Below are 22,672 nucleotides of genomic sequence, written 5' to 3'. Positions count from 1 at the left end.
AAGAAAAGAAAGGCACTGCGCTGTGAACAGGATTTGAACCTGTGCGGGGAGACCCCATTGGATTTCAAGTCCAACGCCTTAACCACTCGGCCATCACAGCTGACCGCTGTGCTTCCCAGCTCCTCATCGGTGGTCATCTGTCAACTACAGCTCAGGGGCTTTCGCCTTGAATGTAAGACGAGGCTTCAGAGTGCTAACTCAGCGCAGGCGTTGCAACACTCTTTGCCGTTCAGAAACGGGCAACTTTGAGCTGAGAGTTCTTGGGGGGGGGGGGGGGAGGCTATTCATTCGGCGGAATAAAACTTTCCGATGACGTTCTGCATAGATAAGATTGTTGCAACAAGGTTTTCTGCCTTTATGATGGGAGTTAGGACTCTGGTGGTGCAGCAACAGGACTTGAACTTGCAAGCATCCAGAGTTAGGAGTTTCACCAGAAGCATTTCTGCCTTTACTGTGTAGGTTGCACCTTTGCTTCATAAAGATGGAGGGAAGACTGGCCCGTACGGGGATCGAACCCGCGACCTTGGCGTTATTAGCACCACGCTCTAACCAACTGAGCTAACCGGCCATGACACGCACATCGCACGCTTTTTTTTTCCGACATGGTTTTCCGCCTTCGGCATGGGGTGGGTTAGACCACTGCTGCATAGAGACAAAAGGTCAACTGGCCCGTACGGGGATCGAACCCGCGACCTTGGCGTTATTAGCACCACGCTCTAACCAACTGAGCTAACCGGCCACGGTACGCACATCGCACGTTTTTTTTTTTTTTCCGACATGGTTTTTCCGCCTTCGGCATGGTGGGTTAGACCACTGCTGCATAGAGACAAAATGCAGACTGGCCCGTACGGGATCGAACCCGCGACCTTGGCGTTATTAGCACCACGCTCTAACCAACTGAGCTAACCGGCCACGGTTCACCCCCGTGCGCCTCGCTTTGTTTCCGTTCTCGGCCTTTCACTCTATGGCGCATAAAGCAGCAAAGAGAATTTGGATCCGTGTGCAGAGAAGCCATTGGATTTGGCTACGGCACCTTTTTTTAAAGGTGTGATGTGGGATTTGACAGGTTGAAGAGGGCACTGTGGATGGTCTGCTGGAAAAGCAGAGAGTAAAACTCTTCCCGTTTGGACTGCAACATATCAAAGGGATGCGTAAAGGCTGAAAGAGGGTAGGATTTTCTCTCCACCAGGGCCTAAAAGCCTCCGCTCTGTGAACAGGATTTGAACCTGTGCGGGGAGACCCCATTGGATTTCGAGTCCAACGCCTTAAACACTCGGCCATCACAGCTGCCACGCCTCCACTAGGACACGCCTTTCCCACTTGGCGAATGTCTTTTGCAAATGACAGTCTAGCAGGTGCCGTTTGGAAATGACAGTTTAGGGCATGGGCCCGAACGGGGGGGAATTAAGCTACTAGAGTCTGGTTCTTCACGGCAAGGGGCAGGAATGGGGAATGTCTCTCCTTACAGCTGGTGACTTCAATTATTGATCTCTACGAGATGAAGCAGAGGTAGGTGTCCCTTCCCATGGAACACATAGAAAGAAAAGAAAGGCACTGCGCTGTGAACAGGATTTGAACCTGTGCGGGGAGACCCATTGGATTTCAAGTCCAACGCCTTAACCACTCGGCCATCACAGCTGACCGCTGTGCTTCCCAGCTCCCTCATCGGTGGTCATCTGTCAACTACAGCTCAGGGGCTTTCGCCTTGAATGTAAGACGAGGCTTCAGAGTGCTAACTCAGCGCAGGCGTGCAACACTCTTTGCCGTTCAGAAACGGGCAACTTTGAGCTGAGAGTTCTTGGGGGGGGGGGGGGGGGGAGGCTTATTCATTCGGCGGAATTTAAAAACTTTCCGATGACGTTCTGCATAGATAAGATTTGTTGCAACAAGGTTTTCTGCCTTTATGATGGGAGTTAGGACTCTGGTGGTGCAGCAACAGGACTTGAACTTGCAAGCATCCAGAGTTAGGAGTTTCACCAGAAGCATTTCTGCCTTTACTGTGTAGGTTGCACCTTTGCTTCATAAAGATGGAGGGAAGACTGGCCCGTACGGGGATCGAACCCCTTGGCGACCTTGGCGTTATTAGCACCACGCTCTAACCAACTGAGCTAACCGGCCATGACACGCACATCGCACGCTTTTTTTTTCCGACATGGTTTTCCGCCTTCGGCATGGGGTGGGTTAGACCACTGCTGCATAGAGACAAAAGGTCAACTGGCCCGTACGGGGATCGAACCCGCGACCTTGGCGTTATTAGACACCCACGCTCTAACCAACTGAGCTAACCGGCCACGGTACGCACATCGCACGTTTTTTTTTTTCCGACATGGTTTTCCGCCTTCGGCATGGTGGGTTAGACCACTGCTGCATAGAGACAAAATGCAGACTGGCCCGTACGGGGATCGAACCCGCGACCTTGGCGTTATTAGCACCACGCTCTAACCAACTGAGCTAACCGGCCACGGTTCACCCCCCGTGCGCCTCGCTTGTTTCCGTCTCGGCCTTTCACTCTATGGCGCATAAAGCAGCAAGAGAATTTGGATCCGTGTGCAGAGAAGCCATTGGATTTGGCTACGGCACCTTTTTTTTAAAGGTGTGATGTGGGATTTGACAGGTTTGAAGAGGGCACTGTGGATGGTCTGCTGGAAAAGCAGAGAGTAAAACTCTTCCCGTTTGGACTGCAACATATCAAAGGGATGCGGTAAAGGCTGAAAGAGGGTAGGATTTCTCTCCACCAGGGCCTAAAAGCCTACGCTGTGAACAGGATTTGAACCTGTGCGGGGAGACCCCATTGGATTTCGAGGTCCAACGCCTTAACCACTCAGCCATCCCAGCTGCCACGCCTCCCTAGGACACGCCTTCCCACTTGGCGAATGTCTTTTTGCAAATGACAGTCTAGCAGGTGCCGTTTGAAATGACAGTTTAGGGCATGGGCCCGAACGGGGGGAATTAAGCTACTAGAGTCTGGTTCTTCACGGCAAGGGGCAGGAATGGGGAATGTCTCTCCCTACAGCTGGTTGACTTCAATTATTGATCTCTACGAGATGAAGCAGAGGTAGGTGTCCCTTTCCCATTGGAACACATAGAAAAGAAAAGAAAGGCACTGCGCTGTGAACAGGATTTGAACCTGTGCGGGGAGACCCCATTGGATTCAAGTCCAACGCTTAACCACTCGGCCATCACAGCTGACCGCTGTGCTTCCCAGCTCCCTCATCGGTGGTCATCTGTCAACTACAGCTCAGGGGCTTTCGCCTTGAATGTAAGACGAGGCTTCAGAGTGCTAACTCAGCGCAGGCGTGCAACACTCTTTGCCGTTCAGAAACGGGCAACTTTGAGCTGAGAGTTCTTGGGGGGGGGGGGGGGGAGGCTATTCATTCGGCGGAATAAAAACTTTCCGATGACGTTCTGCATAGATAAGATTTTTGCAACAAGGTTTTCTGCCTTTATGATGGGAGTTAGGACTCTGGTGGTGCAGCAACAGGACTTGAACTTGCAAGCATCCAGAGTTAGGAGTTTCACCAGAAGCATTTCTGCCTTTACTGTGTAGGTTGCACCTTTGCTTCATAAAGATGGAGGGAAGACTGGCCCGTACGGGGATCGAACCCGCGACCTTGGCGTTATTAGCACCACGCTCTAACCAACTGAGCTAACCGGCCATGACACGCACATCGCACGCTTTTTTTTTCGACATGGTTTTCCGCCTTCGGCATGGGGTGGGTTAGACCACTGCTGCATAGAGACAAAAGGTCAACTGGCCCGTACGGGGATCGAACCCGCGACCTTGGCGTTATTAGCACCACGCTCTAACCAACTGAGCTAACCGGCCACGGTACGCACATCGCACGTTTTTTTTTTTCCGACATGGTTTTCCGCCTTCGGCATGGTGGGTTAGACCACTGCTGCATAGAGACAAAATGCAGACTGGCCCGTACGGGGATCGAACCCGCGACTTGGCGTTATTAGCACCACGCTCTAACCAACTGAGCTAACCGGCCACGGTTCACCCCCGTGCGCCTCGCTTTGTTTCCGTCTAGGCCTTTCACTCTATGGCGCATAAAGCAGCAAAGAGAATTTGGATCCGTGTGCAGAGAAGCCATTGGATTTGGCTACGGCACCTTTTTTTAAAGGTGTGATGTGGGATTTGACAGGTTGAAGAGGGCACTGTGGATGGTCTGCTGGAAAAGCAGAGAGTAAAACTCTTCCCGTTTGGACTGCAACATATCAAAGGGATGCGTAAAGGCTGAAAGAGGGTAGGATTTCTCTCCACCAGGGCCTAAAAGCCTCCGCTGTGAACAGGATTTGAAACTGTGCGGGGAGACCCCATTGGATTTCGAGTCCAACGCCTTAACCACTCGGCCATCACAGCTGCCACGCCTCCACTAGGACACGCCTTCCCACTTGGCGAATGTCTTTTGCAAAGACAGTCTAGCAGGTGCCGTTTGAAATGACAGTTTAGGGCATGGGCCCGAACGGGGGGGAATTAAGCTACTAGAGTCTGGTTCTTCACGGCAAGGGGCAGGAATGGGGAATGTCTCTCCTTACAGCTGGTTGACTTCAATTATTGATCTCTACGAGATGAAGCAGAGGTAGGTGTCCCTTCCATGGAACACATAGAAAAGAAAAGAAAGGCACTGCGCTGTGAACAGGATTTGAACCTGTGCGGGGAGACCCATTGGATTTCAAGTCCAACGCCTTAACCACTCGGCCATCACAGCTGACCGCTGTGCTTCCCAGCTCCCTCATCGGTGGTCATCTGTCAACTACAGCTCAGGGGCTTTCGCCTTGAATGTAAGACGAGGCTTCAGAGTGCTAACTCAGCGCAGGCGTGCAACACTCTTTGCCGTTCAGAAACGGGCAACTTTGAGCTGAGAGTTCTTGGGGGGGGGGGGGGGAGGCTATTCATTCGGCGGAATAAAAACTTTCCGATGACGTTCTGCATAGATAAGATTGTTGCAACAAGGTTTTCTGCCTTTATGATGGGAGTTAGGACTCTGGTGGTGCAGCAACAGGACTTGAACTTGCAAGCATCCAGAGTTAGGAGTTTCACCAGAAGCATTTCTGCTTTACTGTGTAGGTTGCACCTTTGCTTCATAAAGATGGAGGGAAGACTGGCCCGTACGGGGATCGAACCCGCGACCTTGGCGTTATTAGCACCACGCTCTAACCAACTGAGCTAACCGGCCATGACACGCACATCGCACGCTTTTTTTTTCCGACATGGTTTCCGCCTTCGGCATGCATGGGGTGGGTTAGACCACTGCTGCATAGAGACAAAAGGTCAACTGGCCCGTCACTGGGGATCGAACCCGCGACCTTGGCGTTATTAGCACCACGCTCTAACCAACTGAGCTAACCGGCCACGGTCCGCACATCGCACGTTTTTTTTTATTTTTTTCCGACATGGTTTTCCGCCTTCGGCATGGTGGGTTTTAGACCACTGCTGCATAGAGACAAAATGCAGACTGGCCCGTACGGGGATCGAAACCCGGACCTTGGCGTTATTAGCACCACGCTCTAACCAACTGAGCTAACCGGCCACGGTCACCCCCGTGCGCCTCGCTTTGTTTCCGTCTCGGCCTTTCACTGCTATGGCGCATAAGCAGCAAAGAGAATTTGGATCCGTGTGCAGAGAAGCCATTGGATTTGGCTACGGCACCTTTTTTTAAAGGTGTGATGTGGGATTTGACAGGTTTGAAGAGGCACTGTGGATGGTCTGCTGGAAAAGCAGAGAGTAAAACTCTTCCCGTTTGGACTTGCAACATATCAAAGGGATGCGTAAAGGGCTGAAAGAGGGTAGGATTTCTCTCCACCAGGGCCTAAAAGCCTCCGCTGTGAACAGGATTTGAACCTGTGCGGGGAGACCCCATTGGATTTCGAGTCCAACGCCTTAACCACTCGGCCATCACAGCTGCCACGCCTCCACTAGGACACGCCTTCCCACTTGGCGAATGTCTTTTGCAAATGACAGTCTAGCAGGTGCCGTTGGAAATGACAGTTTAGGGCATGGGCCCGAACGGGGGGGAATTAAGCTACTAGAGTCTGGTTCTTCACGGCAAGGGGCAGGAATGGGGAATGTCTCTCCTTACAGCTGGTTGACTTCAATTATTGATCTCTACGAGATGAAGCAGAGGTAGGTGTCCCTTCCCATGGAACACATAGAAAAGAAAAGAAAGGCACTGCGCTGTGAACAGGATTTGAACCTGTGCGGGGAGACCCCCATTGGATTTCAAGTTCCAACGCCTTAACCACTCGGCCATCACAGCTGACCGCTGTGCTTCCCAGCTCCCTCATCGGTGGTCATCTGTCAACTACAGCTCAGGGGCTTTCGCCTTGAATGTAAGACGAGGCTTCAGAGTGCTAACTCAGCGCAGGCGTGCAACACTCTTTGCCGTTCAGAAACGGGCAACTTTGAGCTGAGAGTTCTTGGGGGGGGGGGGGGGAGGCTATTCATTCGGTCGGAATAAAAACTTTCCGATGACGTTCTGCATAGATAAGATTGTTGCAACAAGGTTTTTCTGCCTTTATGATGGAGTTAGGACTCTGGTGGTGCAGCAACAGGACTTGAACTTGCAAGCATCCAGAGTTAGGAGTTTCACCAGAAGCATTTCTGCCTTTACTGTGTAGGTTGCACCTTTGCTTCATAAAGATGGAGGGAAGACTGGCCCGTACGGGGATCGAACCCGCGACCTTGGCGTTGATAGCACCACGCTCTAACCCAACTGAGCTAACCGGCCATGACACGCACATCGCACGCTTTTTTTTTCCGACATGGTTTTCCGCCTTCGGCATGGGGTGGGTTAGACCACTGCTGCATAGAGACAAAAGGTCAACTGGCCCGTACGGGGATCGAACCCGCGACCTTGGCGTTATTAGCACCACGCTCTAACCAACTGAGCTAACCGGCCACGGTACGCACATCGCACGTTTTTTTTTTTTCCGACATGGTTTTCCGCCTTCGGGCATGGTGGGTTAGACCACTGCTGCATAGAGACAAAATGCAGACTGGCCCGTACGGGGATCGAACCCGCGACCTTGGCGTTATTAGCACCACGCTCTAACCAACTGAGCTAACCGGCCACGGTTCACCCCCGTGCGCCTCGCTTTGTTTCCGTCTCGGCCCTTTCACTCTATGGCGCATAAAGCAGCAAAGAGAATTTGGAGTCCGTGTGCAGAGAAGCCATTGGATTTGGCTACGCACCTTTTTTTAAAGGTGTGATGTGGGATTTGACAGGTTGAAGAGGGCACTGTGGATGGTCTGCTGGAAAAGCAGAGAGTAAACTCTTCCCGTTTGGACTGCAACATATCAAAGGGATGCGTAAAGGCTGAAAGAGGGTAGGATTTCTCTCCACCAGGGCCTAAAAGCCTCCGCTGTGAACAGGATTTGAACCTGTGCGGGAGACCCCATTGGATTTCGAGTCCAACGCCTTAACCACTCGGCCATCAAGCTGCCACGCCTCCACTAGGACACGCCTTCCCACTTGGCGAATGTCTTTTGCAAATGACAGTCTAGCAGGTGCCGTTTGGAAATGACAGTTTAGGGCATGGGCCCGAACGGGGGGAATTAAGCCTACTAGAGTCTGGTTCTTTCACGGCAAGGGGCAGGAATAGGGAATGTCTCTCCTTACAGCTGGTTGACTTCAATTATTGATCTCTACGAGATGAAGCAGAGGTAGGTGTCCCTTCCCATGGAACACATAGAAAAGAAAAGAAAGGCACTGCGCTGTGAACAGGATTTGAACCTGTGCGGGGAGACCCCCATTGGATTTCAAGTCCAACGCCTTAACCACTCGGCCATCACAGCTGACCGCTGTGCTTCCCAGCTCCCTCATCGGTGGTCATCTGTCAACTACAGCTCAGGGGCTTTCGCCTTGAATGTAAGACGAGGCTTCAGAGTGCTAACTCAGCGCAGGCGTGCAAACACTCTTTGCCGTTCAGAAACGGGCAACTTTGAGCTGAGAGTTCTTGGGGGGTGGGGGGGGGGGAGGCTATTCATTCGGCGGAATAAAAACTTTTCCGATGACGTTCTGCATAGATAAGATTGTTTGCAACAAGGTTTTCTGCCTTTATGATGGGAGTTAGGACTCTGGTGGTGCAGCAACAGGACTTGGAACTTGCAAGCATCCAGAGTTAGGAGTTTCACCAGAAGCATTTCTGCCTTTACTGTGTAGGTTGCACCTTTGCTTCATAAAGATGGAGGGAAGACTGGCCCGTTACGGGGATCGAACCCTGCGACCTTGGCGTTATTAGCACCACGCTCTAACCAACTGAGCTAACCGGCCACGACACGCACATCGCACGCTTTTTTTTTTCCGACATGGTTTTCCGCCTTCGGCATGGGGTGGGTTAGACCACTGCTGCATAGAGACAAAAGGTCAACTGGCACCGTACGGGGATCGAACCCGCGACCTTGGCGTTATTAGCACCACGCTCTAACCAACTGAGCTAACCGGCCACGGTACGCACATCGCACGTTTTTTTTTTTTTCCGACATGGTTTTCCGCCTTCGGCATGGTGGGTTAGACCACTGCTGCATAGAGACAAAATGCAGACTGGCCCGTACGGGGATCGAACCCGCGACCTTGGCGTTATTCGCACCACGCTCTAACCAACTGAGCTAACCGGCCACGGTTCACCCCCGTGCGCCTCGCTTTGTTTCCGTCTCGGCCTTTCACTCTATGGCGCATAAAGCAGCAAAGAGAATTTGGATCCGTGTGCAGAGAAGCCATTGGATTTGGCTACGGCACCTTTTTTTAAAGGTGTGATGTGGGATTTGACAGGTTGAAGAGGGCACTGTGGATGGTCTGCTGGAAAAGCAGAGAGTAAAACTCTTCCCGTTTGGACTGCAACATATCAAAGGGATGCGTAAAGGCTGAAAGAGGGTAGGATTTCTCTCCACCAGGGCCTAAAAGCCTCCGCTGTGAACAGGATTTGAACCTGTGCGGGGAGACCCCATTGGATTTCGAGTCCAACGCCTTAACCACTCGGCCATCACAGCTGCCACGCCTCCACTAGGACACGCCTTCCCACTTGGCGAATGTCTTTTGCAAATGGACAGTCTAGCAGGTGCCGTTTGGAAATGACAGTTTAGGGCATGGGCCCGAACGGGGGGGAATTAAGCTACTAGAGTCTGGTTCTTCACGGCAAGGGGCAGGAATGGGGAATGTCTCTCCTTACAGCTGGTTGACTTCAATTATTGATCTCTACGAGATGAAGCAGAGGTAGGTGTCCCTTCCCATGGAACACATAGAAAAGAAAAGAAAGGCACTGCGCTGTGAACAGGATTTGAACCTGTGCGGGGAGACCCCATTGGATTTCAAGTCCAACGCCTTAACCACTCGGCCATCACAGCTGACCGCTGTGCTTCCCAGCTCCCTCATCGGTGGTCATCTGTCAACTACAGCTCAGGGGCTTTCGCCTTGAATGTAAGACGAGGCTTCAGAGTGCTAACTCAGCGCAGGCGTGCAACACTCTTTGCCGTTCAGAAACGGGCAACTTTGAGCTGAGAGTTCTTGGGGGGGGGGGGGGGGGGGGAGGCTATTCATTCGGCGAATAAAAACTTTCCGATGACGTTCTGCATAGATAAGATTGTTGCAACAAGGTTTTTCTGCCTTTATGATGGGAGTTAGGACTCTGGTGGTGCAGCAACAGGACTTGAACTTGCAAGCATCCAGAGTTAGGAGTTTCACCAGAAGCATTTCTGCCTTTACTGTGTAGGTTGCACCTTTGCTTCATAAAGATGGAGGGAAGACTGGCCCGTACGGGGATCGAACCCGCGACCTTGGCGTTATTAGCACCACGCTCTAACCAACTGAGCTAACCGGCCACGACACGCACATCGCACGCTTTTTTTTTCCGACATGGTTTTCCGCCTTCGGCATGGGGTGGGTTAGACCACTGCTGCATAGAGACAAAAGGTCAACTGGCCCGTACGGGGATCGAACCCGCGACCTTGGCGTTATTAGCACCACGCTCTAACCAACTGAGCTAACCGGCCACGGTACGCACATCGCACGTTTTTTTTTTTTCCGACATGGTTTTCCGCCTTCGGCATGGTGGGTTAGACCACTGCTGCATAGAGACAAAATGCAGACTGGCCCGTACGGGGATCGAACCCGCGACCTTGGCGTTATTAGCACCACGCTCTAACCAACTGAGCTAACCGGCCACGGTTCACCCCCGTGCGCCTCGCTTTGTTTCCGTCTCGGCCTTTCACTCTATGGCGCATAAAGCAGCAAAGAGAATTTGGATCCGTGTGCAGAGAAGCCATTGGATTTGGCTACGGCACCTTTTTTTAAAGGTGTGATGTGGGATTTGACAGGTTGAAGAGGGCACTGTGGATGGTCTGCTGGAAAAGCAGAGAGTAAAACTCTTCCCGTTTGGACTGCAACATATCAAAGGGATGCGTAAAGGCTGAAAGAGGGTAGGATTTCTCTCCACCAGGGCCTAAAAGCCTCCGCTGTGAACAGGATTTGAACCTGTGCGGGGAGACCCCATTGGATTTCGAGTCCAACGCCTTAACCACTCGGCCATCACAGCTGCCACGCCTCCACTAGGACACGCCTTCCCACTTGGCGAATGTCTTTTGCAAATGACAGTCTAGCAGGTGCCGTTTGGAAATGACAGTTTAGGGCATGGGCCCGAACGGGGGGGAATTAAGCTACTAGAGTCTAGGTTCTTCACGGCAAGGGGCAGGAATGGGGAATGTCTCTCCTTACAGCTGGTTGACTTCAATTATTGATCTCTACGAGATGAAGCAGAGGTAGGTGTCCCTTCCCATGGAACACATAGAAAAGAAAAGAAAGGCACTGCGCTGTGAACAGGATTTGAACCTGTGCGGGGAGACCCCATTGGATTTCAAGTCCAACGCCTTAACCACTCGGCCATCACAGCTGACCGCTGTGCTTCCCAGCTCCCTCATCGGTGGTCATCTGTCAACTACAGCTCAGGGGCTTTCGCCTTGAATGTAAGACGAGGCTTCAGAGTGCTAACTCAGCGCAGGCGTGCAACACTCTTTGCCGTTCAGAAACGGGCAACTTTGAGCTGAGAGTTCTTGGGGGGGGGGGGGGAGGCTATTCATTCGGCGGAATAAAAACTTTCCGATGACGTTCTGCATAGATAAGATTGTTGCAACAAGGTTTTCTGCCTTTATGATGGAGTTAGGACTCTGGTGGTGCAGCAACAGGACTTGAACTTGCAAGCATCCAGAGTTAGGAGTTTCACCAGAAGCATTTCTGCCTTTACTGTGTAGGTTGCACCTTTGCTTCATAAAGATGGAGGGAAGACTGGCCCGTACGGGGATCGAACCCGCGACCTTGGCGTTATTAGCACCACGCTCTAACCAACTGAGCTAACCGGCCACGACACGCGCATCGCACGCTTTTTTTTTCCGACATGGTTTTCCGCCTTCGGCATGGGGTGGGTTAGACCACTGCTGCATAGAGACAAAAGGTCAACTGGCCCGTACGGGGATCAAACCCGCGACCTTGGCGTTATTAGCACCACGCTCTAACCAACTGAGCTAACCGGCCACGGTACGCACATCGCACGTTTTTTTTTTTTCCGACATGGTTTTTCCGCCTTCGGCATGGTGGGTTAGACCACTGCTGCATAGAGACCCACTGCAGACTGGCCCGTACGGGGATCGAACCCGCGACCTTGGCGTTATTAGCACCACGCTCTAACCAACTGAGCTAACCGGCCACGGTTCACCCCCGTGCGCCTCGCTTTGTTTCCGTCTCGGCCTTTCACTCTATGGCGCATAAAGCAGCAAAGAGAATTTGGATCCGTGTGCAGAGAAGCCATTGGATTTGGCTACGGCACCTTTTTTTAAAGGTGTGATGTGGGATTTGACAGGTTGAAGAGGGCACTGTGGATGGTCTGCTGGAAAAGCAGAGAGTAAAACTCTTCCCGTTTGGACTGCAACATATCAAAGGGATGCGTAAAGGCTGAAAGAGGGTAGGATTTCTCTCCACCAGGGCCTAAAAGCCTCCGCTGTGAACAGGATTTGAACCTGTGCGGGGAGACCCCATTGGATTTCGAGTCCAACGCCTTAACCACTCGGCCATCACAGCTGCCACGCCTCCACTAGGACACGCCTTCCCACTTGGCGAATGTCTTTTGCAAATGACAGTCTAGCAGGTGCCGTTTGGAAATGACAGTTTAGGGCATGGGCCCGAACGGGGGGGAATTAAGCTACTAGAGTCTGGTTCTTCACGGCAAGGGGCAGGAATGGGGAATGTCTCTCCTTACAGCTGGTTGACTTCAATTATTGATCTCTACGAGATGAAGCAGAGGTAGGTGTCCCTTCCCATGGAACACATAGAAAAGAAAAGAAAGGCACTGCGCTGTGAACAGGATTTGAACCTGTGCGGGGAGACCCCATTGGATTTCAAGTCCAACGCCTTAACCACTCGGCCATCACAGCTGACCGCTGTGCTTCCCAGCTCCCTCATCGGTGGTCATCTGTCAACTACAGCTCAGGGGCTTTCGCCTTGAATGTAAGACGAGGCTTCAGAGTGCTAACTCAGCGCAGGCGTGCAACACTCTTTGCCGTTCAGAAACGGGCAACTTTGAGCTGAGAGTTCTTGGGGGGGGGGGGGAGGCTATTCATTCGGCGGAATAAAAACTTTCCGATGACGTTCTGCATAGATAAGATTGTTGCAACAAGGTTTTCTGCCTTTATGATGGGAGTTAGGACTCTGGTGGTGCAGCAACAGGACTTGAACTTGCAAGCATCCAGAGTTAGGAGTTTCACCAGAAGCATTTCTGCCTTTACTGTGTAGGTTGCACCTTTGCTTCATAAAGATGGAGGGAAGACTGGCCCGTACGGGGATCGAACCCGCGACCTTGGCGTTATTAGCACCACGCTCTAACCAACTGAGCTAACCGGCCACGACACGCACATCGCACGCTTTTTTTTTTCCGACATGGTTTTCCGCCTTCGGCATGGGGTGGGTTAGACCACTGCTGCATAGAGACAAAAGGTCAACTGGCCCGTACGGGGATCGAACCCGCAACCTTGGCGTTATTAGCACCACGCTCTAACCAACTGAGCTAACCGGCCACGGTACGCACATCGCACGTTTTTTTTTTTTCCGACATGGTTTTCCGCCTTCGGCATGGTGGGTTAGACCACTGCTGCATAGAGACAAAATGCAGACTGGCCCGTACGGGGATCGAACCCGCGACCTTGGCGTTATTAGCACCACGCTCTAACCAACTGAGCTAACCCGGCCACGGTCACCCCCGTGCGCCTCGCTTTGTTTCCGTCTCGGCCTTTCACTCTATGGCGCATAAAGCAGCAAAGAGAATTTGGATCCGTGTGCAGAGAAGCCATTGGATTTGGCTACGGCAACCTTTTTTTAAAGGTGTGATGTGGGATTTGACAGGTTGAAGAGGGCACTGTGGATGGTCTGCTGGAAAAGCAGAGAGTAAAACTCTTCCCGTTTGGACTGCAACATATCAAAGGGATGCGTAAAGGCTGAAAGAGGGTAGGATTTCTCTCCACCAGGGCCTAAAAGCCTCCGCTGTGAACAGGATTTGAACCTGTGCGGGGAGACCCCATTGGATTTCGAGTCCAACGCCTTAACCACTCGGCCATCACAGCTGCCACGCCTCCACTAGGACACGCCTTCCCACTTGGCGAATGTCTTTTGCAAATGACAGTCTAGCAGGTGCCGTTTGGAAATGACAGTTTAGGGCATGGGCCCGAACGGGGGGGAATTAAGCTACTAGAGTCTGGTTCTTCACGGCAAGGGGCAGGAATGGGGAATGTCTCTCCTTACAGCTGGTTGACTTCAATTATTGATCTCTACGAGATGAAGCAGAGGTAGGTGTCCCTTCCCATGGAACACATAGAAAAGAAAAGAAAGGCACTGCGCTGTGAACAGGATTTGAACCTGTGCGGGGAGACCCCATTGGATTTCAAGTCCAACGCCTTAACCACTCGGCCATCACAGCTGACCGCTGTGCTTCCCTGCTCCCTCATCGGTGGTCATCTGTCAACTACAGCTCAGGGGCTTTCGCCTTGAATGTAAGACGAGGCTTCAGAGTGCTAACTCAGCGCAGGCGTGCAACACTCTTTGCCGTTCAGAAACGGGCAACTTTGAGCTGAGAGTTCTTGGGGGGGGGGGGGGGAGGCTATTCATTCGGCGGAATAAAAACTTTCCGATGACGTTCTGCATAGATAAGATTGTTGCAACAAGGTTTTCTGCCTTTATGATGGGAGTTAGGACTCTGGTGGTGCAGCAACAGGACTTGAACTTGCAAGCATCCAGAGTTAGGAGTTTCACCAGAAGCATTTCTGCCTTTACTGTGTAGGTTGCACCTTTGCTTCATAAAGATGGAGGGAAGACTGGCCCGTACGGGGATCGAACCCGCGACCTTGGCGTTATTAGCACCACGCTCTAACCAACTGAGCTAACCGGCCACGACACGCACATCGCACGCTTTTTTTTTCCGACATGGTTTTTCCGCCTCGGCATGGGTGGGTTAGACCACTGCTGCATAGAGACAAAAGGTCAACTGGCCCGTACGGGGATCGAACCCGCAACCTTGGCGTTATTAGCACCACGCTCTAACCAACTGAGCTAACCGGCCACGGTACGCACATCGCACGTTTTTTTTTTTTCCGACATGGTTTTCCGCCTTCGGCATGGTGGGTTAGACCACTGCTGCATAGAGACAAAATGCAGACTGGCCCGTACGGGGATCGAACCCGCGACCTTGGCGTTATTAGCACCACGCTCTAACCAACTGAGCTAACCGGCCACGGTTCACCCCCGTGCGCCTCGCTTTGTTTCCGTCTCGGCCTTTCACTCTATGGCGCATAAAGCAGCAAAGAGAATTTGGATCCGTGTGCAGAGAAGCCATTGGATTTGGCTACGGCACCTTTTTTAAAGGTGTGATGTGGGATTTGACAGGTTGAAGAGGGCACTGTGGATGGTCTGCTGGAAAAGCAGAGAGTAAAACTCTTCCCGTTTGGACTGCAACATATCAAAGGGATGCGTAAAGGCTGAAAGAGGGTAGGATTTCTCTCCACCAGGGCCTAAAAGCCTCCGCTGTGAACAGGATTTGAACCTGTGCGGGGAGACCCCATTGGATTTCGAGTCCAACGCCTTAACCACTCGGCCATCACAGCTGCCACGCCTCCACTAGGACACGCCTTCCCACTTGGCGAATGTCTTTTGCAAATGACAGTCTAGCAGGTGCCGTTTGGAAATGACAGTTTAGGGCATGGGCCCGAACGGGGGGGAATTAAGCTACTAGAGTCTGGTTCTTCACGGCAAGGGGCAGGAATGGGGAATGTCTCTCCTTACAGCTGGTTGACTTCAATTATTGATCTCTACGAGATGAAGCAGAGGTAGGTGTCCCTTCCCATGGAACACATAGAAAAGAAAAGAAAGGCACTGCGCTGTGAACAGGATTTGAACCTGTGCGGGGAGACCCCATTGGATTTCAAGTCCAACGCCTTAACCACTCGGCCATCACAGCTGACCGCTGTGCCTCCCAGCTCCCTCATCGGTGGTCATCTGTCAACTACAGCTCAGGGGCTTTCGCCTTGAATGTAAGACGAGGCTTCAGAGTGCTAACTCAGCGCAGGCGTGCAACACTCTTTGCCGTTCAGAAACGGGCAACTTTGAGCTGAGAGTTCTTGGGGGGGGGGGGGGGGGAGGCTATTCATTCGGCGGAATAAAAACTTTCCGATGACGTTCTGCATAGATAAGATTGTTGCAACAAGGTTTTCTGCCTTTATGATGGGAGTTAGGACTCTGGTGGTGCAGCAACAGGACTTGAACTTGCAAGCATCCAGAGTTAGGAGTTTCACCAGAAGCATTTCTGCCTTTACTGTGTAGGTTGCACCTTTGCTTCATAAAGATGGAGGGAAGACTGGCCCGTACGGGGATCGAACCCGCGACCTTGGCGTTATTAGCACCACGCTCTAACCAACTGAGCTAACCGGCCACGACACGCACATCGCACGCTTTTTTTTTCCGACATGGTTTTCCGCCTTCGGCATGGGGTGGGTTAGACCACTGCTGCATAGAGACAAAAGGTCAACTGGCCCGTACGGGGATCGAACCCGCGACCTTGGCGTTATTAGCACCACGCTCTAACCAACTGAGCTAACCGGCCACGGTACGCACATCGCACGTTTTTTTTTTTCCGACATGGTTTTCCGCCTTCGGCATGGTGGGTTAGACCACTGCTGCATAGAGACAAAATGCAGACTGGCCCGTACGGGGATCGAACCCGCGACCTTGGCGTTATTAGCACCACGCTCTAACCAACTGAGCTAACCGGCCACGGTACGCACATCGCACGTTTTTTTTTTTCCGACATGGTTTTCCGCCTTCGGCATGGTGGGTTAGACCACTGCTGCATAGAGACAAAATGCAGACTGGCCCGTACGGGGATCGAACCCGCGACCTTGGCGTTATTAGCACCACGCTCTAACCAACTGAGCTAACCGGCCACGGTTCACCCCCGTGCGCCTCGCTTTGTTTCCGTCTCGGCCTTTCACTCTATGGCGCATAAAGCAGCAAAGAGAATTTGGATCCGTGTGCAGAGAAGCCATTGGATTTGGCTACGGCACCTTTTTTTAAAGGTGTGATGTGGGATTTGACAGGTTGAAGAGGGCACTGTGGATGGTCTGCTGGAAAAGCAGAGAGTAAAACTCTTCCCGTTTGGACTGCAACATATCAAAGGGATGCGTAAAGGCTGAAAGAGGGTAGGATTTCTCTCCACCAGGGCCTAAAAGCCTCCGCTGTGAACAGGATTTGAACCTGTGCGGGGAGACCCCATTGGATTTCGAGTCCAACGCCTTAACCACTCGGCCATCACAGCTGCCACGCCTCCACTAGGACACGCCTTCCCACTTGGCGAATGTCTTTTGCAAATGACAGTCTAGCAGGTGCCGTTTGGAAATGACAGTTTAGGGCATGGGCCCGAACGGGGGGGAATTAAGCTACTAGAGTCTGGTTCTTCACGGCAAGGGGCAGGAATGGGGAATGTCTCTCCTTACAGCTGGTTGACTTCATGGAACACATAGAAAAGAAAAGAAAGGCACTGCGCTGTGAACAGGATTTGAACCTGTGCGGGGAGACCCCATTGGATTTCAAGTCCAACGCCTTAACCACTCGGCCATCACAGCTGACCGCTGTGCCTCCCAGCTCCCTCATCGGTGGTCATCTGTCAACTACAGCTCAGGGGCTTTCGCCTTGAATGTAAGACGAGGCTTCAGAGTGCTAACTCAGCGCAGGCGTGCAACACTCTTTGCCGTTCAGAAACGGGCAACTTTGAGCTGAGAGTTCTTGGGGGGGGGGGGGGGGAGGCTATTCATTCGGCGGAATAAAAACTTTCCGATGACGTTCTGCATAGATAAGATTGTTGCAACAAGGTTTTCTGCCTTTATGATGGGAGTTAGGACTCTGGTGGTGCAGCAACAGGACTTGAACTTGCAAGCATCCAGAGTTAGGAGTTTCACCAGAAGCATTTCTGCCTTTACTGTGTAGGTTGCACCTTTGCTTCATAAAGATGGAGGGAAGACTGGCCCGTACGGGGATCGAACCCGCGACCTTGGCGTTATTAGCACCACGCTCTAACCAACTGAGCTAACCGGCCATGACACGCACATCGCACGCTTTTTTTTTCCGACATGGTTTTCCGCCTTCGGCATGGGGTGGGTTAGACCACTGCTGCATAGAGACAAAAGGTCAACTGGCCCGTACGGGGATCGAACCCGCGACCTTGGCGTTATTAGCACCACGCTCTAACCAACTGAGCTAACCGGCCACGGTACGCACATCGCACGTTTTTTTTTTTTCCGACATGGTTTTCCGCCTTCGGCATGGTGGGTTAGACCACTGCTGCATAGAGACAAAATGCAGACTGGCCCGTACGGGGATCGAACCCGCGACCTTGGCGTTATTAGCACCACGCTCTAACCAACTGAGCTAACCGGCCACGGTTCACCCCCGTGCGCCTCGCTTTGTTTCCGTCTCGGCCTTTCACTCTATGGCGCATAAAGCAGCAAAGAGAATTTGGATCCGTGTGCAGAGAAGCCATTGGATTTGGCTACGGCACCTTTTTTTAAAGGTGTGATGTGGGATTTGACAGGTTGAAGAGGGCACTGTGGATGGTCTGCTGGAAAAGCAGAGAGTAAAACTCTTCCCGTTTGGACTGCAACATATCAAAGGGATGCGTAAAGGCTGAAAGAGGGTAGGATTTCTCTCCACCAGGGCCTAAAAGCCTCCGCTGTGAACAGGATTTGAACCTGTGCGGGGAGACCCCATTGGATTTCGAGTCCAACGCCTTAACCACTCGGCCATCACAGCTGCCACGCCTCCACTAGGACACGCCTTCCCACTTGGCGAATGTCTTTTGCAAATGACAGTCTAGCAGGTGCCGTTTGGAAATGACAGTTTAGGGCATGGGCCCGAACGGGGGGGAATTAAGCTACTAGAGTCTGGTTCTTCACGGCAAGGGGCAGGAATGGGGAATGTCTCTCCTTACAGCTGGTTGACTTCAATTATTGATCTCTACGAGATGAAGCAGAGGTAGGTGTCCCTTCCCATGGAACACATAGAAAAGAAAAGAAAGGCACTGCGCTGTGAACAGGATTTGAACCTGTGCGGGGAGACCCCATTGGATTTCAAGTCCAACGCCTTAACCACTCGGCCATCACAGCTGACCGCTGTGCTTCCCAGCTCCCTCATCGGTGGTCATCTGTCAACTACAGCTCAGGGGCTTCGCCTTGAATGTAAGACGAGGCTTCAGAGTGCTAACTCAGCGCAGGCGTGCAACACTCTTTGCCGTTCAGAAACGGGCAACTTTGAGCTGAGAGTTCTTGGGGGGGGGGGGGGGGGGGAGGCTATACATTCGGCGGAATAAAAACTTTCCGATGACGTTCTGCATAGATAAGATTGTTGCAACAAGGTTTTCTGCCTTTATGATGGGAGTTAGGACTCTGGTGGTGCAGCAACAGGACTTGAACTTGCAAGCATCCAGAGTTAGGAGTTTCACCAGAAGCATTTCTGCCTTTACTGTGTAGGTTGCACCTTTGCTTCATAAAGATGGAGGGAAGACTGGCCCGTACGGGGATCGAACCCGCGACCTTGGCGTTATTAGCACCACGCTCTAACCAACTGAGCTAACCGGCCACGACACGCACATCGCACGCTTTTTTTTTCCGACATGGTTTTCCGCCTTGCCTCTGACCACCGCACCTTGCCTCTGACCACCGCACGTCACCTCTGACCACCGCACCCTGCCTCTGACCACTGCACCTTGCCTCTGACCACCGCACCTTGCCTCTGACCACCGTACGTCGCCACTGACCACCTTCTTCTTCTTCTTCTTCTTCTCAATTCTAGATTGTCTGTTACCCCGCCCAGGTTGCCCGTAACCACCGAAGGTTGCGCATAACCACCCCAGGTTGCCCGTAATCATGCCAGATTACATGTAACCCCCCAGATTGTAACCACCGCACGTCGCCTCTGACCACCGCACCTTGCCTCTGACCACTGCACCTTGCCTCTGACCACCGCACCTTGCCTCTGACCACCGCTTGTCGTCTCTGACCACCGCACCCTGCCTCTGACCACTGCACCTTGCCTCTGACCACCGCACCTTGCCTCTGACCACCGAACGTCGCCTCTGACCACCGCACCTCACCTCTGACCACCGCATGTCGCCTCTGACCACCGCACCTCACCTCTGACCACTGCACGTCGCCTCTGACCACCGCACCTTGCCTCTGACCACCGCTTGTCGCCTCTGACCACCGCACCTTGCCTCTGACCACCGCACCTTGCCTCTGACCACCGCACGTCGCCTCTGACCACTGCACCTTGCCTCTGACCACCGCACCTTGCCTCTGACCACCGTACGTTGCCTCTGACCACCGCACCTCACCTCTGACCACCGCACCTTGCCTCTGACCACCGCTCGTCGCCTCTGACCACCGCACCTTGCCTCTGACCACCGCACCCTGCCTCTGACCACCGCACCTTGCCTCTGACCACCGCACCCTGCCTCTGACCACCGCACCTTGCCTCTGACCACCGCACGTCACCTCTGACCACCGCACGTCGCCTCTGACCACCGCACCTTGCCTCTGACCACCGCACCTTGCCTCTGACCACCGTACGTTGCCTCTGACCACCGCACCTCACCTCTGACCACCGCACGTCGCCTTTGACCACCGCACCTTGCCTCTGACCACCGCACGTTGCCACTGACCACTGCACGTTGCCACTGACCACCGCACCTCCCTCTGACCACCGCACGTTGCCTCTGACCACCGCACCTTGCCTCTGACCACCGCACCTTGCCTCTGACCACCGCACGTCACCTCTGACCACCGCACCTTGCCTCTGACCACCGCACGTCGCCTCTGACCACCGCACCTTGCCTCTGACCACTGCACCTTGCCTCTGACCACCGCACCTTGCCTCTGACCACCGCACCTCACCTCTGACCACCGCACCTTGCCTCTGACCACCGCACCTTGCCTCTGACCACCGCACCTTGCCTCTGACCACCGTACGTCGCCACTGACCACCTTCTTCTTCTTCTTCTTCTTCTCAATTCTAGATTGTCTGTTACCCCGCCCAGGTTGCCCGTAACCACCGAAGGTTGCGCATAACCACCCCAGGTTGCCCGTAATCATGCCAGATTACATGTAACCCCCCAGATTGTAACCACCGCACGTCGCCTCTGACCACCGCACCTTGCCTCTGACCACCGCACCTTGCCTCTGACCACCGCACCTTGCCTCTGACCACCGCTTGTCGTCTCTGACCACCGCACCCTGCCTCTGACCACTGCACCTTGCCTCTGACCACCGCACCTTGCCTCTGACCACCGTACGTCGCCTCTGACCACCGCACCTCACCTCTGACCACCGCATGTCGCCTCTGACCACCGCACCTCACCTCTGACCACTGCACGTCGCCTCTGACCACCGCACCTTGCCTCTGACCACCGCTTGTCGCCTCTGACCACCGCACCTTGCCTCTGACCACCGCACCTTGCCTCTGACCACCGCACGTCGCCTCTGACCACTGCACCTTGCCTCTGACCACCGCACCTTGCCTCTGACCACCGTACGTTGCCTCTGACCACCGCACCTCACCTCTGACCACCGCACCTTGCCTCTGACCACCGCTTGTCGCCTCTGACCACCGCACCTTGCCTCTGACCACCGCACCTTGCCTCTGACCACCGCACCTTGCCTCTGACCACCGCACCTTGCCTCTGACCACCGCACCTTGCCTCTGACCACCGCACGTCACCTCTGACCACCGCTTGTCGCCTCTGACCACCGCACCTTGCCTCTGACCACCGCACCTTGCCTCTGACCACCGTACGTTGCCTCTGACCACCGCACCTCACCTCTGACCACCGCACGTCGCCTTTGACCACCGCACCTTGCCTCTGACCACCGCACGTTGCCACTGACCACTGCACGTTGCCACTGACCACCGCACCTCCCTCTGACCACCGCACGTTGCCTCTGACCACCGCACCTTGCCTCTGACCACCGCACCTTGCCTCTGACCACCGCACGTCACCTCTGACCACCGCACCTTGCCTCTGACCACCGCACCTCGCCTCTGACCACCGCACCTTGCCTCTGACCACCGCACCTTGCCTCTGACCACCGCACCTTGCCTCTGACCACCGCACGTCACCTCTGACCACCGCACCCTGCCTCTGACCACTGCACCTTGCCTCTGACCACCGCACCTTGCCTCTGACCACCGTACGTCGCCACTGACCACCTTCTTCTTCTTCTTCTTCTTCTCAATTCTAGATTGTCTGTTACCCCGCCCAGGTTGCCCGTAACCACCGAAGGTTGCGCATAACCACCCCAGGTTGCCCGTAATCATGCCAGATTACATGTAACCCCCCAGATTGTAACCACCGCACGTCGCCTCTGACCACCGCACCTTGCCTCTGACCACTGCACCTTGCCTCTGACCACCGCACCTTGCCTCTGACCACCGCTTGTCGTCTCTGACCACCGCACCCTGCCTCTGACCAATGCACCTTGCCTCTGACCACCGCACCTTGCCTCTGACCACCGTACGTCGCCTCTGACCACCGCACCTCACCTCTGACCACCGCATGTCGCCTCTGACCACCGCACCTCACCTCTGACCACTGCACGTCGCCTCTGACCACCGCACCTTGCCTCTGACCACCGCTTGTCGCCTCTGACCACCGCACCTTGCCTCTGACCACCGCACCTTGCCTCTGACCACCGCACGTCGCCTCTGACCACTGCACCTTGCCTCTGACCACCGCACCTTGCCTCTGACCACCGTACGTTGCCTCTGACCACCGCACCTCACCTCTGACCACCGCACCTTGCCTCTGACCACCGCTTGTCGCCTCTGACCACCGCACCTTGCCTCTGACCACCGCACCTTGCCTCTGACCACCGCACCTTGCCTCTGACCACCGCACCCTGCCTCTGACCACCGCACCTTGCCTCTGACCACCGCACGTCACCTCTGACCACCGCTTGTCGCCTCTGACCACCGCACCTTGCCTCTGACCACCGCACCTTGCCTCTGACCACCGTACGTTGCCTCTGACCATCGCACCTCACCTCTGACCACCGCACGTCGCCTTTGACCACCGCACCTTGCCTCTGACCACCGCA

At 53.8% G+C, this 22,672-nt stretch overlaps 46 non-coding genes across 46 annotated transcripts; all 46 read right to left on the bottom strand.

Annotated features, from left to right (window-relative positions):
* Positions 1–18: 18 nt before the first annotated feature.
* Positions 19–100, bottom strand: TRNAS-UGA (transfer RNA serine (anticodon UGA)). Its single transcript has one exon. It is a non-coding gene; the product is annotated as a tRNA-Ser (tRNA).
* A 394-nt stretch (positions 101–494) lies between these two features.
* On the bottom strand, positions 495–568 carry TRNAI-AAU (transfer RNA isoleucine (anticodon AAU)). Its single transcript has one exon. It is a non-coding gene; the product is annotated as a tRNA-Ile (tRNA).
* Positions 569–665: 97 nt separating this feature from the next.
* On the bottom strand, positions 666–739 carry TRNAI-AAU (transfer RNA isoleucine (anticodon AAU)). Its single transcript has one exon. It is a non-coding gene; the product is annotated as a tRNA-Ile (tRNA).
* A 464-nt stretch (positions 740–1,203) lies between these two features.
* TRNAS-CGA (transfer RNA serine (anticodon CGA)) lies at positions 1,204–1,287 on the bottom strand. Its single transcript has one exon. It is a non-coding gene; the product is annotated as a tRNA-Ser (tRNA).
* Positions 1,288–1,557: 270 nt separating this feature from the next.
* Positions 1,558–1,638, bottom strand: TRNAS-UGA (transfer RNA serine (anticodon UGA)). The gene has a single exon. It is a non-coding gene; the product is annotated as a tRNA-Ser (tRNA).
* A 749-nt stretch (positions 1,639–2,387) lies between these two features.
* Positions 2,388–2,461, bottom strand: TRNAI-AAU (transfer RNA isoleucine (anticodon AAU)). The gene has a single exon. It is a non-coding gene; the product is annotated as a tRNA-Ile (tRNA).
* Positions 2,462–2,752: 291 nt separating this feature from the next.
* On the bottom strand, positions 2,753–2,835 carry TRNAR-UCG (transfer RNA arginine (anticodon UCG)). Its single transcript has one exon. It is a non-coding gene; the product is annotated as a tRNA-Arg (tRNA).
* A 747-nt stretch (positions 2,836–3,582) lies between these two features.
* Positions 3,583–3,656, bottom strand: TRNAI-AAU (transfer RNA isoleucine (anticodon AAU)). The gene has a single exon. It is a non-coding gene; the product is annotated as a tRNA-Ile (tRNA).
* Positions 3,657–3,752: 96 nt separating this feature from the next.
* On the bottom strand, positions 3,753–3,826 carry TRNAI-AAU (transfer RNA isoleucine (anticodon AAU)). Its single transcript has one exon. It is a non-coding gene; the product is annotated as a tRNA-Ile (tRNA).
* A 458-nt stretch (positions 3,827–4,284) lies between these two features.
* Positions 4,285–4,366, bottom strand: TRNAS-CGA (transfer RNA serine (anticodon CGA)). Its single transcript has one exon. It is a non-coding gene; the product is annotated as a tRNA-Ser (tRNA).
* Positions 4,367–4,634: 268 nt separating this feature from the next.
* On the bottom strand, positions 4,635–4,715 carry TRNAS-UGA (transfer RNA serine (anticodon UGA)). Its single transcript has one exon. It is a non-coding gene; the product is annotated as a tRNA-Ser (tRNA).
* Positions 4,716–5,109: 394 nt separating this feature from the next.
* Positions 5,110–5,183, bottom strand: TRNAI-AAU (transfer RNA isoleucine (anticodon AAU)). Its single transcript has one exon. It is a non-coding gene; the product is annotated as a tRNA-Ile (tRNA).
* Positions 5,184–5,827: 644 nt separating this feature from the next.
* Positions 5,828–5,909, bottom strand: TRNAS-CGA (transfer RNA serine (anticodon CGA)). Its single transcript has one exon. It is a non-coding gene; the product is annotated as a tRNA-Ser (tRNA).
* Positions 5,910–6,179: 270 nt separating this feature from the next.
* TRNAS-UGA (transfer RNA serine (anticodon UGA)) lies at positions 6,180–6,263 on the bottom strand. Its single transcript has one exon. It is a non-coding gene; the product is annotated as a tRNA-Ser (tRNA).
* A 396-nt stretch (positions 6,264–6,659) lies between these two features.
* TRNAD-AUC (transfer RNA aspartic acid (anticodon AUC)) lies at positions 6,660–6,734 on the bottom strand. The gene has a single exon. It is a non-coding gene; the product is annotated as a tRNA-Asp (tRNA).
* Positions 6,735–6,831: 97 nt separating this feature from the next.
* On the bottom strand, positions 6,832–6,905 carry TRNAI-AAU (transfer RNA isoleucine (anticodon AAU)). The gene has a single exon. It is a non-coding gene; the product is annotated as a tRNA-Ile (tRNA).
* A 98-nt stretch (positions 6,906–7,003) lies between these two features.
* Positions 7,004–7,077, bottom strand: TRNAI-AAU (transfer RNA isoleucine (anticodon AAU)). Its single transcript has one exon. It is a non-coding gene; the product is annotated as a tRNA-Ile (tRNA).
* Positions 7,078–7,366: 289 nt separating this feature from the next.
* On the bottom strand, positions 7,367–7,446 carry TRNAS-CGA (transfer RNA serine (anticodon CGA)). The gene has a single exon. It is a non-coding gene; the product is annotated as a tRNA-Ser (tRNA).
* Positions 7,447–7,718: 272 nt separating this feature from the next.
* TRNAS-UGA (transfer RNA serine (anticodon UGA)) lies at positions 7,719–7,801 on the bottom strand. The gene has a single exon. It is a non-coding gene; the product is annotated as a tRNA-Ser (tRNA).
* Positions 7,802–8,913: 1,112 nt separating this feature from the next.
* TRNAS-CGA (transfer RNA serine (anticodon CGA)) lies at positions 8,914–8,995 on the bottom strand. The gene has a single exon. It is a non-coding gene; the product is annotated as a tRNA-Ser (tRNA).
* A 272-nt stretch (positions 8,996–9,267) lies between these two features.
* TRNAS-UGA (transfer RNA serine (anticodon UGA)) lies at positions 9,268–9,349 on the bottom strand. Its single transcript has one exon. It is a non-coding gene; the product is annotated as a tRNA-Ser (tRNA).
* A 400-nt stretch (positions 9,350–9,749) lies between these two features.
* TRNAI-AAU (transfer RNA isoleucine (anticodon AAU)) lies at positions 9,750–9,823 on the bottom strand. Its single transcript has one exon. It is a non-coding gene; the product is annotated as a tRNA-Ile (tRNA).
* A 97-nt stretch (positions 9,824–9,920) lies between these two features.
* On the bottom strand, positions 9,921–9,994 carry TRNAI-AAU (transfer RNA isoleucine (anticodon AAU)). Its single transcript has one exon. It is a non-coding gene; the product is annotated as a tRNA-Ile (tRNA).
* Positions 9,995–10,091: 97 nt separating this feature from the next.
* On the bottom strand, positions 10,092–10,165 carry TRNAI-AAU (transfer RNA isoleucine (anticodon AAU)). The gene has a single exon. It is a non-coding gene; the product is annotated as a tRNA-Ile (tRNA).
* Positions 10,166–10,454: 289 nt separating this feature from the next.
* Positions 10,455–10,536, bottom strand: TRNAS-CGA (transfer RNA serine (anticodon CGA)). Its single transcript has one exon. It is a non-coding gene; the product is annotated as a tRNA-Ser (tRNA).
* Positions 10,537–10,808: 272 nt separating this feature from the next.
* On the bottom strand, positions 10,809–10,890 carry TRNAS-UGA (transfer RNA serine (anticodon UGA)). The gene has a single exon. It is a non-coding gene; the product is annotated as a tRNA-Ser (tRNA).
* Positions 10,891–11,283: 393 nt separating this feature from the next.
* TRNAI-AAU (transfer RNA isoleucine (anticodon AAU)) lies at positions 11,284–11,357 on the bottom strand. The gene has a single exon. It is a non-coding gene; the product is annotated as a tRNA-Ile (tRNA).
* A 269-nt stretch (positions 11,358–11,626) lies between these two features.
* Positions 11,627–11,700, bottom strand: TRNAI-AAU (transfer RNA isoleucine (anticodon AAU)). The gene has a single exon. It is a non-coding gene; the product is annotated as a tRNA-Ile (tRNA).
* Positions 11,701–11,989: 289 nt separating this feature from the next.
* On the bottom strand, positions 11,990–12,071 carry TRNAS-CGA (transfer RNA serine (anticodon CGA)). The gene has a single exon. It is a non-coding gene; the product is annotated as a tRNA-Ser (tRNA).
* Positions 12,072–12,342: 271 nt separating this feature from the next.
* On the bottom strand, positions 12,343–12,424 carry TRNAS-UGA (transfer RNA serine (anticodon UGA)). The gene has a single exon. It is a non-coding gene; the product is annotated as a tRNA-Ser (tRNA).
* A 393-nt stretch (positions 12,425–12,817) lies between these two features.
* On the bottom strand, positions 12,818–12,891 carry TRNAI-AAU (transfer RNA isoleucine (anticodon AAU)). Its single transcript has one exon. It is a non-coding gene; the product is annotated as a tRNA-Ile (tRNA).
* A 633-nt stretch (positions 12,892–13,524) lies between these two features.
* Positions 13,525–13,606, bottom strand: TRNAS-CGA (transfer RNA serine (anticodon CGA)). The gene has a single exon. It is a non-coding gene; the product is annotated as a tRNA-Ser (tRNA).
* A 271-nt stretch (positions 13,607–13,877) lies between these two features.
* TRNAS-UGA (transfer RNA serine (anticodon UGA)) lies at positions 13,878–13,959 on the bottom strand. Its single transcript has one exon. It is a non-coding gene; the product is annotated as a tRNA-Ser (tRNA).
* A 395-nt stretch (positions 13,960–14,354) lies between these two features.
* On the bottom strand, positions 14,355–14,428 carry TRNAI-AAU (transfer RNA isoleucine (anticodon AAU)). Its single transcript has one exon. It is a non-coding gene; the product is annotated as a tRNA-Ile (tRNA).
* A 267-nt stretch (positions 14,429–14,695) lies between these two features.
* On the bottom strand, positions 14,696–14,769 carry TRNAI-AAU (transfer RNA isoleucine (anticodon AAU)). Its single transcript has one exon. It is a non-coding gene; the product is annotated as a tRNA-Ile (tRNA).
* Positions 14,770–15,057: 288 nt separating this feature from the next.
* Positions 15,058–15,139, bottom strand: TRNAS-CGA (transfer RNA serine (anticodon CGA)). Its single transcript has one exon. It is a non-coding gene; the product is annotated as a tRNA-Ser (tRNA).
* A 271-nt stretch (positions 15,140–15,410) lies between these two features.
* TRNAS-UGA (transfer RNA serine (anticodon UGA)) lies at positions 15,411–15,492 on the bottom strand. Its single transcript has one exon. It is a non-coding gene; the product is annotated as a tRNA-Ser (tRNA).
* A 397-nt stretch (positions 15,493–15,889) lies between these two features.
* Positions 15,890–15,963, bottom strand: TRNAI-AAU (transfer RNA isoleucine (anticodon AAU)). Its single transcript has one exon. It is a non-coding gene; the product is annotated as a tRNA-Ile (tRNA).
* Positions 15,964–16,060: 97 nt separating this feature from the next.
* TRNAI-AAU (transfer RNA isoleucine (anticodon AAU)) lies at positions 16,061–16,134 on the bottom strand. Its single transcript has one exon. It is a non-coding gene; the product is annotated as a tRNA-Ile (tRNA).
* A 96-nt stretch (positions 16,135–16,230) lies between these two features.
* Positions 16,231–16,304, bottom strand: TRNAI-AAU (transfer RNA isoleucine (anticodon AAU)). The gene has a single exon. It is a non-coding gene; the product is annotated as a tRNA-Ile (tRNA).
* A 96-nt stretch (positions 16,305–16,400) lies between these two features.
* TRNAI-AAU (transfer RNA isoleucine (anticodon AAU)) lies at positions 16,401–16,474 on the bottom strand. Its single transcript has one exon. It is a non-coding gene; the product is annotated as a tRNA-Ile (tRNA).
* Positions 16,475–16,763: 289 nt separating this feature from the next.
* TRNAS-CGA (transfer RNA serine (anticodon CGA)) lies at positions 16,764–16,845 on the bottom strand. Its single transcript has one exon. It is a non-coding gene; the product is annotated as a tRNA-Ser (tRNA).
* A 225-nt stretch (positions 16,846–17,070) lies between these two features.
* Positions 17,071–17,152, bottom strand: TRNAS-UGA (transfer RNA serine (anticodon UGA)). Its single transcript has one exon. It is a non-coding gene; the product is annotated as a tRNA-Ser (tRNA).
* Positions 17,153–17,548: 396 nt separating this feature from the next.
* On the bottom strand, positions 17,549–17,622 carry TRNAI-AAU (transfer RNA isoleucine (anticodon AAU)). Its single transcript has one exon. It is a non-coding gene; the product is annotated as a tRNA-Ile (tRNA).
* A 631-nt stretch (positions 17,623–18,253) lies between these two features.
* On the bottom strand, positions 18,254–18,335 carry TRNAS-CGA (transfer RNA serine (anticodon CGA)). The gene has a single exon. It is a non-coding gene; the product is annotated as a tRNA-Ser (tRNA).
* A 271-nt stretch (positions 18,336–18,606) lies between these two features.
* On the bottom strand, positions 18,607–18,688 carry TRNAS-UGA (transfer RNA serine (anticodon UGA)). The gene has a single exon. It is a non-coding gene; the product is annotated as a tRNA-Ser (tRNA).
* Between the last annotated feature and the right edge of the window lie 3,984 nt (positions 18,689–22,672).

The sequence above is a fragment of the Dendropsophus ebraccatus genome, chromosome 1, assembly GCF_027789765.1.
Source record: "Dendropsophus ebraccatus isolate aDenEbr1 chromosome 1, aDenEbr1.pat, whole genome shotgun sequence".
In the NCBI taxonomy this organism is placed as follows: domain Eukaryota; kingdom Metazoa; phylum Chordata; class Amphibia; order Anura; family Hylidae; genus Dendropsophus; species Dendropsophus ebraccatus.
Note: the sequence above shows the minus strand (reverse complement) of the source record. Positions and strands in the feature narration are given on the sequence as shown.